The 19,665-nt window shown below is 44.3% G+C and overlaps 1 protein-coding gene across 3 annotated transcripts in view; it reads right to left on the bottom strand.

Moving 5' to 3' along the window:
* STEAP3 (STEAP3 metalloreductase) overlaps nucleotides 1-19,665 on the bottom strand; it is a 130,656-nt gene that overhangs the window by 97,092 nt on the left and 13,899 nt on the right. The gene's annotated exons all lie outside the window — the stretch shown is intronic.

The raw sequence follows: 19,665 nt of genomic DNA, 5'->3' as shown, positions 1-19,665 counted from the left end.
GATTCCTAAACACATGTGTATTAATCTTTTCAAGGCAAAAATTGTGGGAAAGTTAAAGGGGATGGTGGGGACACCAGAAAGGTTAGTGAAAAGGGCGTTGACCTTCTGTCACGGACACAGTGTGCTAGCCTCTTGAGACTCACACGTCCTTCCTATGGTCTGTGCTCTGAAAATGGCAGATACAAATCAAGGTCAGGTATACAAATAGCACATATGAGTTTATCTTATTGGGCAGACTAGATGGACCGTACAGGTCTTTTTCTGCCGTCACTTACTATGTTAATACAAGAATGCCACCAAGATGTTATTTTCCACCATCACGAGAGAACAAAGACTGCTAGGACACCACCGTCTACCCCCAAACTCAGCCATAAAGCTGATAGTGAAAAATCCTGTTGACTCCTACCATTTATGTCCTTCCTAAAATCCACAAATCATTGATCAATCCCCCTGGGAGACCATGACCAATTCTTAAGAGTACTTTATTTATTAAGATTTGTTTACCGCCTTTTGAAGGAATTCACTCAAGGTGGTGTACAGTAAGTTATTCCCAAAATCCCATCCTACACTAGGGATTCAGCAGATGTTATTACCAGGCTTCCTATTATGGTATAATTTGATTTCTGCTGATATTCATCATATTTCTGTTATATTATATGAATACCTGTGGTTAGCCCCAGACAGCCAGGAGCCATTTCTGGTCATTTATATTGCTTTGAATAGACCCCAGCATGCATAACGCAGAATTCACCCAGGAGCATAGGAGCCAACTTTTCAAAATTATTGGGGGTGCTAAGCCCAATGGAAATAACCCCTCCCTGGACACATACAAGGAATTTTCTCAATATTGGGGGTGCTCAAGCACCCACAGAGTCGGCTCCAATGCCCAGGAGTACATCCCTCACCCACCAGTGCTCCATAAAGAATACAGGAAGAAGAGTGTTTCGCATAAGTACATGAATTCTTTTCCAGGGTGAAAGTTAATGCCCCCCCCCCCCCATCCACTTCTTTTTGTCATACAGCAAATGTCCCATGAAAAACACAAGCGAGATGCTACAGCAGTGAAACAGACAGAGATATAGAGAAGGAAGGTAGAGAGAGATATCAGCCAATTCGTCTCACCCATAGGAAACAGAGAACCAAGTTGCCGTGTATAGATAAGAAAAGAGTAAAAGGACCAAAGACAACACCCTAGGAGTCACCGACAGAGAGGGGAGAAAGTGAGGCAGAGTGTTGCGCAAGAGCCTGAAAGACTTAGCCACTAAAAGATAGGAGGTGAACTATAGGAGGACAGGACCAGAGATGCCCAGCCAAGAGAATGTGGCAAGGAAGATAAAATGTTTAACAGAGTAGAAGGTACTGTTAAGATAGAGCCAACAGGATGAGGATAGGAGACAGCAAGATTTTAGGTAGAATATCTCAGAAGGCAGAAACAGAGAGCATGAATGTTGTGAAACTGGTAATGGACAGTGAGCTGTAGTACCTTGGAAAGAAAGGTTAAACCCTTAACAGTAGCCAAAGGTGGTCCCCCAGCCTGCCCCAGACTAATTTTCAAAGACCAGTATTTTGCCAGTGAACCTTCTACGAGGCAGAGTTATGTTAACTCCTTGTCTTGGTTGTGCAATATAAAATGGAGATAGAAAATATGCCTGCACAGCTAAGGTTTTTCCCCTGGTCACGAAGCTGGCATAGATAAATATTACTAACAGCAGCAGAAGGAAAAACAGTGCATTCACTTTCACATTATGAGGTTGAAGGGGGGCAGCCTCAGGAAAGATGTCAGGAAGTATTTTTTCACAGAGGGTGGTGGATGCTTGGAATGCCCTCCCGCGGGAGGTGGTGGAGATGAAAACGGTAACTGAATTCAAACATGCGTGGGATATGCATAAAGGAATCCTGTGCAGAAGGAATGGATCCTCAGAAGCTTAGCCGAAATTGGGTGGCGGAGCAGGTGGGGGGGAAGAGGGGTTGGTGGTTGGGAGGCGAGGATAGTGGAGGGCAGACTTGTACGGTCTGTGCCAGAGCCGGTGATGGGAGGCGGGACTGGTGGTTGGGAGGTGGGGATGGTGCTGGGCAGACTTATACGGTCTGTGCCAGAGCCGGTGATGGGAGGTGGGACTGGTGGTTGGGAGGCGGGAAGTACTGCTGCGCAGACTTGTACGGTCTGTGCCCTGAATAAGGCAGGTACAAATCAAGGTAAGGTTTACACATATGTTTGTCTTGTTGGGCAGACTGGATGGACCGTGCAGGTCTTTTTCTGCCATCATCTACTATGTTACTATCCAGCTTATTTTCGAAAGTGATAGCCGGCCATCTTCCGACACAAATCGGGAGATGGCCGGCCATCTCCTAAAACCGGCCAAATCGGTATAATCGAAAGCCGATTTTTGGACACACTCGCCGGCATTCCGTCGCGGAGGCGGCTAAACTTCAAGGGGGCGTGTCGGCAGGGTAGTGAAGGCGGGATGTGGGTGTACTTACGAGATGGCCGGCTTCAGCTGATAATGGAAAAAAGAAAACCGGCGATGACGAGCATTTGGCCGGTTTTACTTGGTCTATTTATTTTCACGACCAAGTCTCAAAAAGATGCCCAAACTGACCAGATGACCACCGGAAGGAATCGGGGATGACCTCCCCATACTCCTCCAGTGGTCACCAACCCCCTCCCACCCAAAAAAAAAAACTTTAAAACATTTCCTTCCTAGGAGGGGAAGCCAGTCGGCCAGCTCGTAAAAAAAAAAAAGGATCTTGCTGATCAGTTATGTTATGACTTACTTGTTCTGGAGTGCTGTATTTTGTGATACTGTTTTGAGAAATGTTCAAGAAAGACTTCATACAAATGAAAAAAGTCCCTGCACTTCCCTTAATAGCCGTCTTTCTCCCTGAACAGGGAAATCAAAAGTTTTTGCACACTGCTTTTTTTGTAGTAAGAGTGGGATTTGAACCAGCCACCTCTGCATTACAAGACCAGTGATGTAACCACTTGGCCACAGCTCCACTTACTTGGGTGTCCCTCCCTTTTGATTATACCCCTTCAGGTCTCTTTCAGCCAATCACAGTGCGTTTCAGGGAGAAAGACGGCCATTAAGAGAAGTGCACTTTCGGAGAGAAAGACGGCTATTAAGGGAAGTGCACGTCAGGGACTTTTTTCATTTGTATGAAGTCTTTCTTGAGCATTTCTCAAAACAGTATCACAAAATACAGCACTCCTGAACAAGTAAGTCATAACATAACTGATCAGCAAGATCTAAACATCCAGAAGTACCTGTGCACTACGAATGCTGGCCCCTCCCATGGCCAAATGCCTTGGATTTGGCCGGGTTTGAGATGGCCGGTTCCAGTTTCCATTATCGCTGAAAAACAAAGTCGGCCATCTCAAACCCGGTGATCTGTGGCATTTGGCCGGCCCCAACCGTATTATCGAAACAAAAGTTGGCCGGCCATCTTTTTCGATAATACGGTTCCGGCCAGCTGTTGCAGCGCCGCCAAAATAGATCGCCGCGCCATTTGATTATGCCCCTCCAAGTTACATTACACCTTTTAGACGTGCGTACTCTGTTTTGTTGGACAACTGTGAAACATATACAAGATGATGACAGAGCGAGAGGGGTCGCTATTTGGAGATACGTGTTTATAGGGCAGGACAGAGCAGATCTGAAAGTAAGAAAGGGAATACCGAAAAGATAGAGGGCAGAAGGGGGTCTCTGCCGGGGATGAAAGGGGAAGTAGGGAAGCAGTTTGATGGTTATGTGAAGTGTTTTGACGCAAGGATATGATCCAAGATTGGGGGGGGGGGGGGGGGGGAAGGAACCTCTTAAAAACTTGCATTCTTTGTTTAGTTGGACAACAGTGAAATATATACAAGATGATGATGAATAGTGATGTTTTTTTTCGGGGGGGGGGGGGGGAGGGAGGAGACATTGTCAAAAGAAAATGGGTGGTGCTAAGGCCATGGACATTCTGATGGGGAGCAGAAGCTTAGTAAAAAAAAGGGATGAAGGACAACTGAAAATACAGAAAGGAATGTAGGATAAAGATGTGGTGGAAACAATACAAGTGATGCCCTGCGGCCTGGGTGGGTGGGTGAGAGAAGAAAATTTGCAGTATGGCTAAGAGATACTGAAATAGATGAGCATGTGGAGGAGTGGCCTAGTGATTAGGGTGGTGGACTTTGGTCCTGGGAAACTGAGGAACTGAGTTTGATTCCCACTTCAGGCACAGGCAGCTCCTTGTGACTCTGGGCAAGTCACTTAACCCTCCATTGCCCCATGTAAGCCGCATTGAGCCTGCCATGAGTGGGAAAGCGCAGGGTACAAATGTAACAAAAATAAAATAGATACTATTGGAGATTCTACATGGAATGTTGCTACTAGTGGAGATTCTACATGGAATGTTGCTATTCCACTAGCAACATTCCATGTAGAAGCCTGCCCTTGCAGATCAGCCACATGGCTGCGCAGGCTTCTGTTTCTGTGAGTCTGGCCTAGTGGTTAGCATGGTGGACTTTGGTCCTGAGGAACTGAGTTTGATTCCCACTTCAGGCACAGGCAGCTTCTTGTGACTCTGGGCAAGTCACTTAACCCTCCATTGCCCCATGTAAGCTGCATTGAGCCTGCCATGAGTGGGGAAACAGAGTACAAATGTAACAAAAATAAAATAGATACTATTGGTGATTCTACATGGAATGTTGCTATTCCACTAGCAACATTCCATGTAAAAGGCTGCGCAGGCTTCTGTTTCTGTGAGTTTGACGTCCTGCACGTACGTGCAGGACGTCAGATTCACAGAAGCAGAAGCCTGCGCGGCCACATTGGTGATCTGCAAGAGCTGACTTCTACATGGAATGTTGCTAGTGGAATAGCAACATTCCATGTAGAATCTCAAATAGTAGCAACAGTGGAGGAGTGGCCTAGTGGTTAGGGTGGTGGACTTTGGTCCTGAGGAACTGAGTTCGATTCCCACTTCAGGCACAGGCAGCTCCTTGTGACTCTGGGCAAGTCACTTAACCCTCCATTGGCTCATGTAAGTTGCATTGAACCTGCCATGAGTGGGAAAGCGCAGGGTACAAATGTAACAAAAATAAATAAATGATAAATGGACAACTACAAGTAAAAAAGGTTTAAAAAAGGGTGTTGAGGACATCCAGAAAGAAATACCCAAGTCCTTCTTAACAGAACAGAAAATATAATGGGGACTGATCCTTGACAATTGTTTTCTGCGACACATCCCATGGAATAACCCCCATTCCTTTCTTATAACTATGGGATATAAAGAGAGACATCCTAAAAAAATTTGTGGTGACAATTTGAAACTACTGGTACTGGGAAGAAAAAGGTGGCAATATATTTAGAAACTCGGACATCAGTCCGAAAATATTTAAACACTAGGAAAAAAGTTTCATTTTTCACTTTTATTAAGCTTATCGTTTTGTTTGGCCGTTTTTCTTGTCTTTATTTCACTCTTTTCCTTTTTATTTATATTTTTTAATTTTAGACATTAGGTGACAACATTTTAGATGATTTCCGGGCTCTTGTAATTTTTTCCAGCCCTGCTGGGGAGTGTACCAAAAGTACAGAGAAGGATGACGAAAAGCAAAAAGGAGATAGGATGCCCTCCCTACAAGGAAAGGCTAAGATGGTGGGGGATCTTCAGTTTGGAGAAGAGATGGCTGAGGGGAGACATGACAAGAGGTCTTTAAAATATGTTTGTTTACTCTTTCCAAAACATACAAAGACTAGGGGGCACACAATGAAGTTACTAAGTAGTAAATTTAAAACAAACTTGAAAAAATATTTCAGCGTGCGAATAAACTCTGGAATTTGTTGTCAGAGAATGTGGTAAAAGCAGTTAGCTTAGCAGGGTTTAAAAAAAGGTTTGGTCAAGTTCCCAAAGGAAAAGTCCATAATTAAGATGGACTTGGAAAAAAAACACTGTTTATTTCTGGGATAAGCACTATAAAATCTGTTCTACTCTTTTGGGATCTTGCCAGGTAGTTTGACCAGATTGGCCACCGTTGGAAACAGGATACTGGGCTTGAAAGACCTTCAGTATGTCCCAGTATGGTGATGCTTAAGTTCTTAAATATGTCTATTCATCACACTCACCCTGCAGCAGCTCCACTAGCACACTTTTGGTAAACAATTAAAAAGGACAATTTGAATGTCTTGTACATCATTTTCTCACAGCAGAATACAATTTGTTAGGAAGAGACACACTATAGTTTTAATGTATATGAAGTCTTGCTAGTCAAGTCCTCTTAATTACATTCTTCTATGAATTGTACCTGCACTCTATTTGCATAACTACCGTTGAACTTTCCAAGATGGCTGCTGTAAGTGCAAATCAAAGCTTAAAACCGGTACCAGCGCTCTTCCTTTCCACAGCTCTGACATGCATCTTCTACAGCAATCTGGCAAGGCTTCTGCAGGTTCAAATTTGAATGCGTTGGCTAACTACACAATAACCGGCAGCACGACCACTTCGGAGTGTCTTAATTACTTCCCAAAACACTGAAGAAAGTTCAACATACCATTCAATTTAAGGATTGGTGTTCAGCAGTCTGTCTTCATCTCCTCTTGGAGTGGCTCATTCTAGTCTTCCCTGCTTTTCTACATGAGGAAAGAGCAGGGTTCCCTTCTTATATCACCGAACCTTTCCACAACATGCAAGGATGCCAAGCTCAGGCATGCAATGAAACATACACACAGCAAAACCACAGAGGCTCCTTCCCTTCTCCTGAAGGCTCAAGTCTAGATTTTGGGGATTATATTATGTCATCAAATGGATTTACTAATAGCTGGGTTGCTAGACATGCTATACTTAATTACTGTTTTAGTGTTCTTTGGTTAGGGCTTACATTTCTGGGAGAATGGCCTGGAATGCAGCATGAGATATTGTGCTCCAGCCCCCCCACCTTCCAGGCAGCCTGCAAGAAGAGGGGTTGAGCCTGGCCAGACCCGAGAACAGTCATGCCTAATTTTATATATTTATTTTATAATAATTTGGTCATTGATCAGTGATAGGGGATACATTCTAACAACTTGACATACATAATAAATACAACATACCCATCATTAAAAACAGATAAAAATGTTAATTAAATAAAACAAAAGCAAATCATAACATAAGCATCGCAGGCTACAATGCCCAGAAAAAGTTTCTGAAGCGTACACAAGCTGAACTGTATGCACAATGCCAAAGATAAGGAATTCCATAAGCGTGACCATGGAACGGAAAAAGATCCGTCTCAAGTGGAGGACAGTTTTACAATACCCAATGCAGGAAGCTCCAAAAGATGTGGCAAAGGAAGACCCAGTAGGTAAGAAATCTGCTCACTGCCTCCTTCCAAAGTGAGGAAAAGGTGCTGGGGGTGTGGAGAACAAACTTCTGCAGGCAGTGGTTTATCTAGATCCAACTGCACCCTTCCCCCCACTCTCCTTTCTGCTAGAGCTGATTTACCAGGGCAAAAGGCTGCCATGGATGCCACTGATGGACTGATGATCAGAAGCAAATGCAGGCGCTAGAGGCTTAGCGCCAAACTAGCGCCTGCGTTTGTATCACCCCCATGATCCGAGCCCCTGAGCGCGTGAAACGTTCTTGTGGGCTCTAAATGCAACTAGCATGCAAACGCACGCAAACAGGGCTCTTAGCGCAAATAGCATGCAAATGCATGCTAAACCTATTCATCCCCAATGATCAGCGACCAGTGTGCCAAAGATTGGCTTGCTGGCTGCTGCAAAGCCTACGCTAGGGTTTGCAGACCATTGGGGAGGAATGGTGAGCCCTGTTGAGAATGCATTTGCATGGTAGCAGGCCCCCATTGCCCCCAATGCAGCAGCCCCCCACCCAGCGACAGGGGGCTGGAGGTCCGGCAGACCTCCAGTCCCCCCGACCCCAACACAGGTTCGGGGAGGCTGGAGATCCGGTGTGTCTCCAGCCTCCCCTAACTCCCCCCTGCATCTCTTCAGATGTTCCTGGTAGCCCAGTGTGCCACAGATCAATCCCCCACACCTGGTGGTCTAGCGGCCCTTCACCACCCCCTACCTTCAGTTGGAGGAGGGAGACGGCCTCTCTCCTCTTCCATCGGCACCGCTTCAAAAATGGCTGTGCCCAGTCCTGCCCAATGCATCCTGGGATGCACTGGGCGGGGCTTCAGGCTTCACACCATATAAGGCCACCTCCCTCCTCCAACTGAAGGTAAGGGGTGGGGAAGGGCCGCTAGACCACCAGGTGAGGGGGGGGGGGGGATTGGCCCACGGCCCACCAGGTACATCTGAGGGGATGCTGGGGGGGGGGGGGGTTAGGGGGGCTGGAGATCCACCAGATCTCCAGCCCCCCGAACTTGTCAGGGAGACCAGAGGTCCACCGGACCTCCAGCCCCCATTTCGCTTGGCTTGGGATGGGGATACTTAGGGTCTGGTGGTCCCATAGACCTCCAGCCCCTATATTTGAAAGGTCTGGGATTTACCCTATGATCAGAGATAATAGCGCACATAAATTTGCATGCTGTTATCTCCGATCATAGGGGCGGTAAAGCCCCGTGTTGTTCCAGCACTATTTTTAGAGCGCTGTTTGGAACAGCGCGGGGCTTTCGATCATCTGCCCATTAATTAGCCCCTGCGAGAGGGCCCCGGGCATGAGCCTAGTTTGCTGGTGTCTTAATCCTGCCCTGATGCTGAGATCTAAGCAAACGACATTCTGATTACTAAACACATCTATACAGTGGAACAGGAGCTAGGCAATATACTAACAATTTCCAGACTGAACCCGACTACTTACTTCTATAGGGACTTAAAGTGCTATTCTTAAACTTTAACAACAGAATAAGTCCCTTCTCTCTACCAAACAATATTTTTGTGTTCTCCCTATGTAAACAATATTTGAGCTATTGAGAAAAACAAATTGAAACACTACCAGCTCTGCCTTTCAAGAAGTCAGTTTTGAGGGGCTCAAGGACATAGCTACGATAATGACACAGTTTCAGTAAGCAGAGAAAATGCAATCATAGCTCATGTTTTCATAAGCTTAATCTCTCCTCTCATAAGCTGCAATGAAAAACAAAAAAGGACCAGACAAACAGTCCAGTGGAATAAATAAAGACGTTATGTCTGGACAGCTAATGATGTCAGTATGTCCTTCTACTCCCCCCTCACCCCACAAGGGGACTGGGGTTGACAGGAGGTTCCAAAGCCCTCCCTCTTTTCTTAGGAGAATAAAGCAGGGTTCGTTGGAGACATGAAGCATGTTTGAGTGACAAGGCAGAAAGCACACCTACAAACGTATTTAAAACATAAAAAAAAATCTTGAGAAATAATCGAACAGCACATGCTTGAACTTAATGGACTCTTGGGACCTGATCGCAAGCACCGGGAGTTCTTTTTTTTTTGCAGTTTAATTTCTTTTATTGTTTTGCGATACAGATACAATCAAGAGCTCACAACATAACAACAAGTAACATTTTACAAAGTAAGGCAATACCGGAGCTCACATGTAAGAAGTAGCTATCTATATCTAGGTTGAAAATGAAGAAGAAAAGAGATAGGTAGATAAGAGAAAAAGTAGGGAAAGAGGATGGGGGGGGGGGGGGGCGCTGGAGAGTACAGATCAAAATAGAGAACATGCATAGGCCATAAAATACATCTAAGGAAGTGCTTATCGCTGTACAATGCCGAAATATGATACAAGTGGTTGCCATTTCTCCCGATATGCAGCAAAGCGAGAAGATGTCTTTGGAAGGTGTGATTCGTATTTGTAGATTTGGAGCACTAAGTTCCACCATTCCTGGTAGGTGGCTTGGTGCAAGGATTTCCAATGCGAGAAAATTACCTTCAATGCTAAAGATACCATGGTGCTAACAAGAGACCCTTCACTAGGAGTCAGCAAACTTCTATAGCACTGATCCCGAAGAATCACAAATTTATAAGTGATTGAGCCAGGAAAGTGGAAGATGTCTACCAGTTGTGACCATATTTCTAGCCAGTATTTACGAAGGCACAGACAGTCAAATATAAGTTGCTTTATATTACCCACTTGAGACTGGCAAGGCCAGCATACACTAGGATAAGAGGGAGAAATAACATGCAACTTATGTGGCATCCAAAGAGATCTGGAGGAGTGGCCTAGTGGTTAGGGTGGTGGACTCTGGTCCTGGGGAACTGAGGAACTGAGTTCAATTCCCACTTCAGGCACAGGCAGCTCCTTGTGACTCTGGGCAAGTCTCTTAACCCTCCATTGCCCCATGTAAGCTGCATTGAGCCTGCCATGAGTGGGAAAGTGCGGGGTACAAATGTAACTAAAATAAAATAAATAAATAAAATCTATGCATAAAGAAATACATAGACTGCCTGATAGTAGAAGAGTTAGAGCACCTGAAAAGGGACTTCCAAAGCCATTCCCACAGGCTATCGGATATAGGGTTCTGTATGTCTTCCTCCCAACATCTACGTAACCCTGTACATTTAGTGCGGGCTTTGCTGAGAAGGTATTTGTAAATGTGGGAAGCAGCGTGACCAGTATGCTGAAGCTTCAAATTAAAATCTAGAAGCTCTGGGGTTTGGGTCAGGAACTGTGTTTGCAACCTACCGGTAAATTTCTTTTTTTTTTTTAACATGGAGCTAACCTGAAGCCATTGGTAAAATTGGGTGTCTGATAGTGCAAATTCTGTTTTCAGCTCTGAGAAAGTTTTCCAAGTCTGTCCACTCATGTGGATCAGATCCTTTAAGGACCAAATGCCTATACGCTGCCACTGAGCCCACGAAACTTGCTTATTGCCAATTTTAAAATTAGGGTTAGTCCATATAGGGGTGAGAGGCGTTGCAGACCAAGGGATATCCATTGATTTATCTAAGGATACCATTAATTTATATGCAGTGTTAATTATCAGATTAGAAACAATGCTTTTGGTAAGGCACATGCCAATTATATGGGAATGCTCCAACGGGACGATAAGGGCTTGTTCAAAGGTGAACCATCTGGGTGGGGAGGTAACATTTACAGGAGCGATCCATTCCATACCCTGCCGCATAAGGAAGGCTTAGTGATAAAGCAGGAGATCAGGAAATTTCACTCCCCCATGCCTTTTTGGAAGCTTAAGCTTACTCAGAGAAATTCTGGGCAACCTAAAATTCCATAAGAAGTTGTCAAGCATCTTTTCCAGACGCCTATAAAAGACACAAGGGAAGAGAAGAGGGATCATACTCAATGTGTATGTGATTTTAGGGACTAACATCATTTTAATAGTATCTAGTCTTCCCCACATCAGGATGTCTTCGATACATTTATTACAATAGGATATCTTTGAGATATTATTTATTAATCTCTTGAAGAAGCCATGCATCCCAGAAGTCAACACTGCCGCACCAAAACTGGCATCCTCCCTAGCCTAGGGAGGATGCCAGTTTTGGTGCAACAGTGTTGACTTCTGGGATGCAAGATTCCCGCCCTTAGGAGTTGTACTGCTTTGGTACTTCCCAAGCGTCTTGACCAGTCTGGAGGGTCGCTGAGGAAGGTGAAATTAGGTCTTACCTGCTAATTTTCTTTCCTCTAGACCCTCCAGACCGGTCAAGAACCCTCCCGCTGTGTACATGTTTCTTTGTGGTGAGTAAGGTTCCTCTCGGCCTATTCTAGATCTCAAAAGGGTCAACGAGGCTCTGAAAGTTCCCTCCTTTCGCATGGAAACGTTGCGCTCGGTCATAGTAGCGGTGCAGAAGGGGGAGTTTCTCACATCTTTGGATCTGTCAGAAGCCTATCTTCATATTCCCATTCGGGCGGCGCATCATCGGTTTCTCCATTTTGCGGTGGAGAGAATATTTTTCATCATCATTTTAGTAACTTCACGTTTACTCAGGTGAGTTCTGAATATATTTCATGGATTGTCATCACTATATTTGTATTGTTTTCATGTTCTTTATTTTTGCTTTTAATTCTTGGTTTTTATCTTTTCAATTTATTTCTATTTTATTTTTAGATTTTTAAATCGCTGTCACTTGTGTGCGTTTAGAAAAAGGTGTTTCTATTAGGTGGGTGTCTATTTTATTATTATCTGATACATATTTTGAATTAAACCCAGTGCCTCATGTTGGACATATTGTAGCATATTTTTGGTCTGTTTTTTTTGTCTAGATTTTTTTATCTAGCATTCTTGTTGACAATAAGGGCAAGATTTGTCATATATTTCTTATGAATTATATGTTAAGGTTTATAAAGAGAATTGTCACATATTTCTTCTGTTAAAGATTTTTTCTACTATATGTTACGGTTTATACAGTAATTCATATATTCAATCAAGTATCTTATTTATATATTGATTATAATTATCTGCTAGTATTCAGACTGCAACTGTTATGGCTTTCTATAAAGGTGTTTTGTCCTATTATTATTCATCATTGTGCTGTTTTATCTTATCAGCCTAACGTTTGCTTTTAATTTCAATTATGTTTAAATCATTTTTATTAGCAAACTAGTAAAAGAGGCCCGTTTCTGGAGCGAATGAAACGGGCGCTAGCAAGGTTTTCCTCCCCAACACCCCCCCTTCTCTCTCCCCCCCCTACCTACCTACCAACCCCTTTGTCGTTCTTACGCCATTGCTTCGCACCTCCTGAACACACCGTATGGCATTGTTCCGCCCTCAGTGTGTGACGCCATTGCTCTGCCCTCGACGTCATCACGTTTGATGCGAGGGCGGGGCCCCGAGATGTGGCGATTTTGGTGGCTTCACCACCACGAACCCTTCGAACCCATCTTGAAGGAAGTGACACTGACGTCATGCATATCTAGCATTGAACTTTAACAAAAACTTTTCCCCCCTTAAGAACATCTCCCCCCTTTCCACGTTTACCCCTACTTCACAGTTACAACCCTTATCCTAATTCGCTGTCCTAAAAACCTAACCTCTATGTTCCCCTCCCCTCCCCCCTATCCCTCCCTTAATCCCTCTTCTCTCCCCTACCCCCAAAAGATACATATGAAAAGCAGTCATCTCATAGAATGGAAGGCGACTCTTAGCTGTTGTTGTGCTCTGGTTAGCTTATTCAGTATCTGTCGTCATGTGGGGGGCTGAAGTGTATTCATTGTCCCTGCGGGCCGAGATAACAATCCCACATAGTTCCGAGTTCAGAAGCTCTGTCATTTTAGACCTCCACAGTTCTCTTGTGGGAGCTTGTGCTTCTCTCCATTGAAGCAGGATCTCTTTTTTCCCAACCACTGTTACTCGCTGAAGAAAGCCTACCAGGCCTGCAGGTATGGGTTTTGCCAAAGCATAATTGTCAAATAAGATCAATGGGTAAGCAGCCACTTTTCGTTTCCAGCATAAACTCATCTCTAGTTTCAATTTCAATTATGGAGGAGTGGCCTAGTGGTTAGGGTGGTGGACTTTGGTCCTGGGGAACTGAGGAACTGAGTTCGATTCCCACTTCAGGCACAGGCAGCTCCTTGCGACTCTGGGCAAGTCACTTAACCCTCCATTGCCCCATGTAAGCCGCATTGAGCCTGCCATGAGTGGGAAAGCGCAGGGTACTAATGTAACAAAAATAAAATAGATACTACTGGAGATTCTACATGGAATGTTGCTACTATTGGAGATTCTACATGGAATGTTGCTATTCCACTAGCAACATTCCATGTAGAAGGCTGCGCAGGCTTCCGTTTCTGTGAGTCTGACGTCCTACACGTACGTGCAGGACGTCAGACTCACAGAAGCAGAAGCCTGCGCAGCCACATTGGTGATCTGCAAGGGCCGACTTCTACATGGAATGTTGCTAGTGGAATAGCAACATTCCATGTAGAATCTCAAATAGTAGCAACAGTGGAGGAGTGGCCTAGTGGTTAGGGTGGTGGACTTTGGTCCTGAGGAACTGAGTTTGATTCCCACTTCAAGCACAGGCAGCTCCTTGTGACTCTGGGCAAGTCACTTAACTCTCCATTGCCCCATGTAAGCCGCATTGAGCCTGCCATGAGTGGGAAAGCGCGGGGTACAAATGTAACAAAAAAAAATTATAAATTGTTTGTTTTTATTATATGTGTTTCTAAATTGTTAAATTATTGTCTTGTAGCCCCTGCTGCAGCCCAATTGGGCGAAACACGGCCCGTGTCGGGCTTTTTATGTTTGATCACCTATTTTCCAATCAATTTTAATTTTGGTTTTATCTATACTGATCTGCTTTGTCTATTTCCATTTCGATATAATAAAGAGAGCAGGGGCACATGATGCAATAAACACCACAATCACGGGTACACGTGGTATTATTCCTCAAATAACATCACTGAAGCGCTGAAGTTGATTGAGCAACGATATATCTTTTGTTGGGATACAGTGGCCCCAAATGGACAAATATGGAGGTTGAGTGGATGTAGGACAGGTTGCCCTTAAGAGATGGGTGGGGTCGGATTTAGGATAGGTGTATTTAACCTTGGTAATAGATTGTGAAGGCTTGAAGCCTGAGAATCAGTAATTTGGGACCGTGACTGGATGTTTGTCCCGCTGGTGAGTAGTCAGATATGATATTCATATATGATTAAAGTTGATAAATATGGATAAAATATATCAGGTAAATCAATGATGAAGTTAGGGTTTGTTGTTGGGCGTTTATAGATTATAAGAAAATAGTTCCTCCTGAAGAAGAGGATTTCGAAATGCGGCCAGCTTTGAGAAACGTGGAATAAAGGAACTTGCAGTGGCTTGCTATTTTTCAGCTGCACTGAATAAAGTTCTCCTGAGTTTATAGAAGATTATGTGTTGGAACCATTGAGGGCAACTTGATTCATCTTGATGAATAAATAAGAGGTCATAATTTGTTGAGGACTGCCAGGGCCGTGCCTAGGGTCTCTGGTGCCCCCCTGCAGACTATCAGTTGGCGCGCGCGTGTCCCGATTCCCCGGTGCTTTAAATTTACCTCTCTCCGCCTCCAACGTCTGCGCGTCAGTGAAAGCTCTGCCTGTCTGACGTCTCTTCACCAGCCTTCCCTTCGCTCGTTCGTTCCCTCTGTCCCGCCTTCTTCTGATGTCATTTCCTTGAGGGCGGGACACAGGGAACAAACGAGCGAAGGGAAGGCTGGTGGAGAGACGTCAGACAGGCAGCGCTTTCACTGATGCTGCACAGACGTTGGAGGTGGCGCGAGGTAAATTTAAAGCACTGGGGAATCGGGGATGGAGCGGAGGAGTAAGGTTTTTAAAAAAAAATATACAACTACGGCGCGGCGCCCTTGAAGGCAGGCGCCCCCCCTGCGGCGCTTACCGCGCTTACCGTGTTGGCACAGCCCTGAGGACTGCAAGTTCAACATTCTACAGCCAACCAAGAAGGAGCATAGAGGCATTCCCAGGAAGGAGAGTTTCGGTTTTAAAGATGTGTTGAAACGCATATGAAGAGATTGACCGTTTAAAAAGTTCAAAAACTTGAAAGGTGTTGATTGGATTTAAGAATTGAAGAGCATGGGAATATAACAGATCGATGGATTCATTGAAATGAAGGAAATTTTTCAGGTCATGCCCATTTGAGAGCTTGGGGCAGTAATTGGTTGGGGGTAGTAGAACTTGAACATCCGGTAATGTATATAACCTGTTTGATTAGGATAAGAATATTGTTAATGAAACAGAGCAGATCATTTAAAAATAAAACGTAATTTATTTTCTAAAAAAACAGTATAGCAATATGTGCCAATAACATGCTCTATATAAAACACTTGTTATTTAAGAAATACAAGTGTTTTATATAGAGCATGTTATTGGCACATATTATTTTAGATTTACGTATATACATTTATATAGATGTTTTATTTGTTGTGTGTGCATATATATTATATATATATAATCTATATATGTAGTTTGATATTATAACAGATAATTTATATGTTTTTTTATAGCCCTTGAAGCAGCCCAGTTGGGCGAAACACGGCCTGTGTCGGGCTGATTGTATTTATATGAGTATTGCTATACTGTTTTTTTAGAAAATAAATTACGTTTTATTTTTAAACGATCTGCTCTGTTTCATTTTCCACCTTGGAGTTTGCAGACCGTCTGCCTTTGTGCTTTCTAAGAATATTGTTAACAAGGTAAAACGAGAGTGTTGTGATAGGAGGGGTCCTCAATGTGTATAAGTGGGTTAATTCAATACATGTTCACAGGACTGAGCCTATTTAGTAAGCAGGAAGGGTATTATGTTGATAAAGGTTTTTAATAAACTGATTGATAATTGAAAAAGATTTCTGGAGCACAATTAAAACAAGTGAGTTAAGATTTAATGCCAAGAAGTGTAAAGTGATGCACTTGGGGTGCAGAAACCCAAAAGAGAGCTACCAGATATGAGGGGAGAGATTAGTAAGCTCGACTCAGGAAAGAGACCTTGGGGTGTTGGTGTCTGAGGATCTAAAAGTGAAGAAACAATGCGACAAGGCGACGGCTGTGGTCAGAAGGATGCTGGGCTGCATAGAGAAGGCCATAACCACCAGAAGGAGGTGTTGAGGCCCCTCTACAAGCCGTTGGTGAGGCCCCACTTGGAGTATTGTGTTCAGTTTTGGAGGCCGTATCTTGCTAAAGATGTAAAAGATTGGAAGTGGTGCAAAGAAAAGCTACAAAAATGGTATGGTATTTGCATTGCAAACCGTATGAGGAAAGACTTGCTGACCTGAACATGTATACATTGGAGGAAAGGAGAAACAGGGGTGACATGATACAGACGTTCAAATATTTGAAAGGTATTAATCCGCATATGAACCTTTTCCGGAGACGGGAAGGTGGTAGAACTAGAGGACATGAATTGATGTTGCAGGGGGGCAGACTCAGGAGTAATGTCAGGAAGTATTTTTTCACTGAGAGGGTGGTGAATATGTGGCATGCCCTCCTGCGGGAGGTGGTGCAGAAGAAAATGGTAATGGAATTCAAACATCCGTGGAATAAACACAAAGGAATCCCGTTTAGAAGGAATGGATCTATGGAATCTTAGCAGACATTGGGTGGCAACGCCGGTATTTGGAGAATAAAACCGATGCAGGGCGGACTTCTACGGTCTGTGCCCTGAGAAAGGCAGGGACAAATCAAACTCGGATATACATATCAAGTATTACATACCATGTAAAATGAGTTTTTATCTTGTTGGGCAGACTGGATGGACCGTTCAGGTCTTTATCTGCCGTCATTTACTATGTTACTATGCTTAAAGCAATGGAGAGTTTTTAACGAAAGAGGAAATGGGACACTGGCATTCACAAGACATTATGCAACTGCATCCAGGGAGCCAAACATCACTTACTGAGAAATCTGCAGTGAGTAACATGGGATTGCTAGGGTTAGCACAAACTAAATCCACATTGGAAATATGCCCTGGCTGTAATTCATTTTTCATGATTAAGAAAGCTTGCTAGCTTTGCATTTAAAATGAACAGGTTAGAGGTTTACGTAGTAAATTGCTCAGAGGAGATGGTTAAAAACAAGAGCCGGCAAGTATAAGCTGGTTCATGCTGCAGGATGACAACACAAATAAACAGCCTCACCATTTTAATTACCTATAACATTTACTTTCACTCTTGTTCAGCCTAACTGCTGTAGTGCAACATGTCTTTCCTCCAATCACAGACATTCAAATATTCGAAAGGTATTAATCCGCAAGCAAACCCTTTCTGGAGACAGGAAGGCGGTAGAACTAGAGGACATGAATTGAGGTTGAAGCGGGGGCAGGCTCAGGACTAATGTCAGGAAGTATTTTTTTTCACAGACAGGATATGTGGAATGCCCTCCCGCGGGAGGTGGTGGAGATGAAAAATGGTAATGGATTTTAATCATGTGTGGGATAAAACCCAAAGGAATCCTGTTTAGAAGGAATGGATCTGTGGAATGTTAGTGGAGATTGGGTGGCAACGCAATTGGGGAGCAAAACCGGTGCTGTGAAGACTTCTATGGTCTATGCCCTGATCATGACTGGATAGGTATGGGCTTGAGTATAAATTTTAAGGGGCTTCAACATTAACTTCAGAACTTGTAGTACAAGAAGAGTGCTGGGCAGACTTCTACGGTCTGTGCCCTGAGAATGGAATGGACAAATCAAACTCAGGTATACATAGAAAAAAAGGTGCCGGTACTCATTATGGGCGGGGTCACCACATATGGCTCCACCCCTATGATAGCCACACCCACATTAACCACACCCCCTATACCAGCCATGGCGCATATAAACAGACATCATTGAAAATATTACAGTACTGTAGGAGAAAAAAATAACGTGATTTTTTTTTCATTATAAATAATCCTTCCCTCTGTTGTTTTCCCTCTTTCTCTCTCTCCCCAATCCTTCCCTCTGTTGTTTTTCCTCTTTCTCTCTCTCCCCAATCCTTCCCTCTGTTGTTTTCCCTCTCTCTCTCTCTCTCCCTCCCCAATCCTTCCCTCTGTTGTTTTCCCTCTTTCTCTCTCTCCCCAATCCTTCCTCTGTTGTTTTCCCTCTTTCTCTCTCTCCCCAATCCTTCCCTCTGTTGTTTTCCCTCTCTCTCTCTCTCTCTCCCCCCAATCCTTCCCTCTGTTGTTTTCCCTCTCTCTCTCTCTCTCTCCCCAATCCTTCCCTCTGTTGTTTTCCCTCTCTCTCTCCCCAATCCTTCCCTCTGTTGTTTTCCCTCTTTCTCTCTCTCCCCAATCCTTCCCTCTGTTGGTTTCCCTCTCCCTGCCAAGTTTCCCGCGAACGGCGCGAAGTCACAACGCACGCGGCACCAGCCCCTATTTCCGGCCGCTGCTGCTTCTCTTGTTGAGCAGCAGCAGCCGCTACACAAAGAAAAAGAAGATTAAAAAAAAAAATTGAAACCTGGCTGAAACGCGGCACCCCGGCACTGTAGACAGCCATTAGGCATTGGCTGTTGCCCCGCAGCCGCTCCTCCTCTTGCCTCTACGTCACTGCCCCTGGAGGAAGACCCCGGAGGAGCGCAGTGACATAGAGGCAAGAGGAGGAGCGGCTGCGGGGCAACAGCCAATGCCTAATGGCTGTCTACAGTGCCGGGGTGCCGCGTTTCAGCCAGGTTTGAAGTTTTTTTAAAAAATTTTTTCTTTGTGTAGCGGCCGCTGCTGCTCAACAGGAGAAGCAGCAGCGGCCGGAAATGGGGGCTGGCACTGCGTGCGGGACATGGACTCACGGGGCGGGGGGAGCAAAAAAAAAAAGTGCCGGTACGCCGTACCGTTGCGTACCGGCACAAAAAAAGCACTGCATACCATGTAAAATGAGTTTATCTTGTTGGGCAGACTGGATGGACCATACAGGTCTTTATCTGCCGTCATTTACTATGTTACATTTCCTATCCCTCTGCTTTCTCATTCTGTCTAGACTGGTAGAAACAGTGTAGCCAGCCAGGAGATAGACCTGCCCCAGGAAACAGCATTGCTACAGGCTTGCAGATGATGCAGGGGAATCTGAGGAGTGAGGCAGGGCTGGAAGTGGTACTGGAGGAATTTGGGGGTAAAAAAGCAATTTTCTTTTTTTCACTTATTTACGATGAGATTTTTACCCCGCATTTTCCCAAGAAAGCTCAGGTTCAACGTGGCTTACATAACAAATTAAGAAGAAGCATTACAAGACAATATTAATACAAGAATACAACTATTAAAAAAAATTCATATTAGCTGAACATAGATCTAGAGTAGATTTATATAGACATATTAGTTTTGCCCCACCTACCAGCAGATAAAGAAAAAAAATGTTAG

The sequence above is a fragment of the Microcaecilia unicolor genome, chromosome 7, assembly GCF_901765095.1.
Source record: "Microcaecilia unicolor chromosome 7, aMicUni1.1, whole genome shotgun sequence".
NCBI classification, from domain to species: domain Eukaryota; kingdom Metazoa; phylum Chordata; class Amphibia; order Gymnophiona; family Siphonopidae; genus Microcaecilia; species Microcaecilia unicolor.
This window is presented reverse-complemented; position numbering and strand designations above follow the sequence as displayed.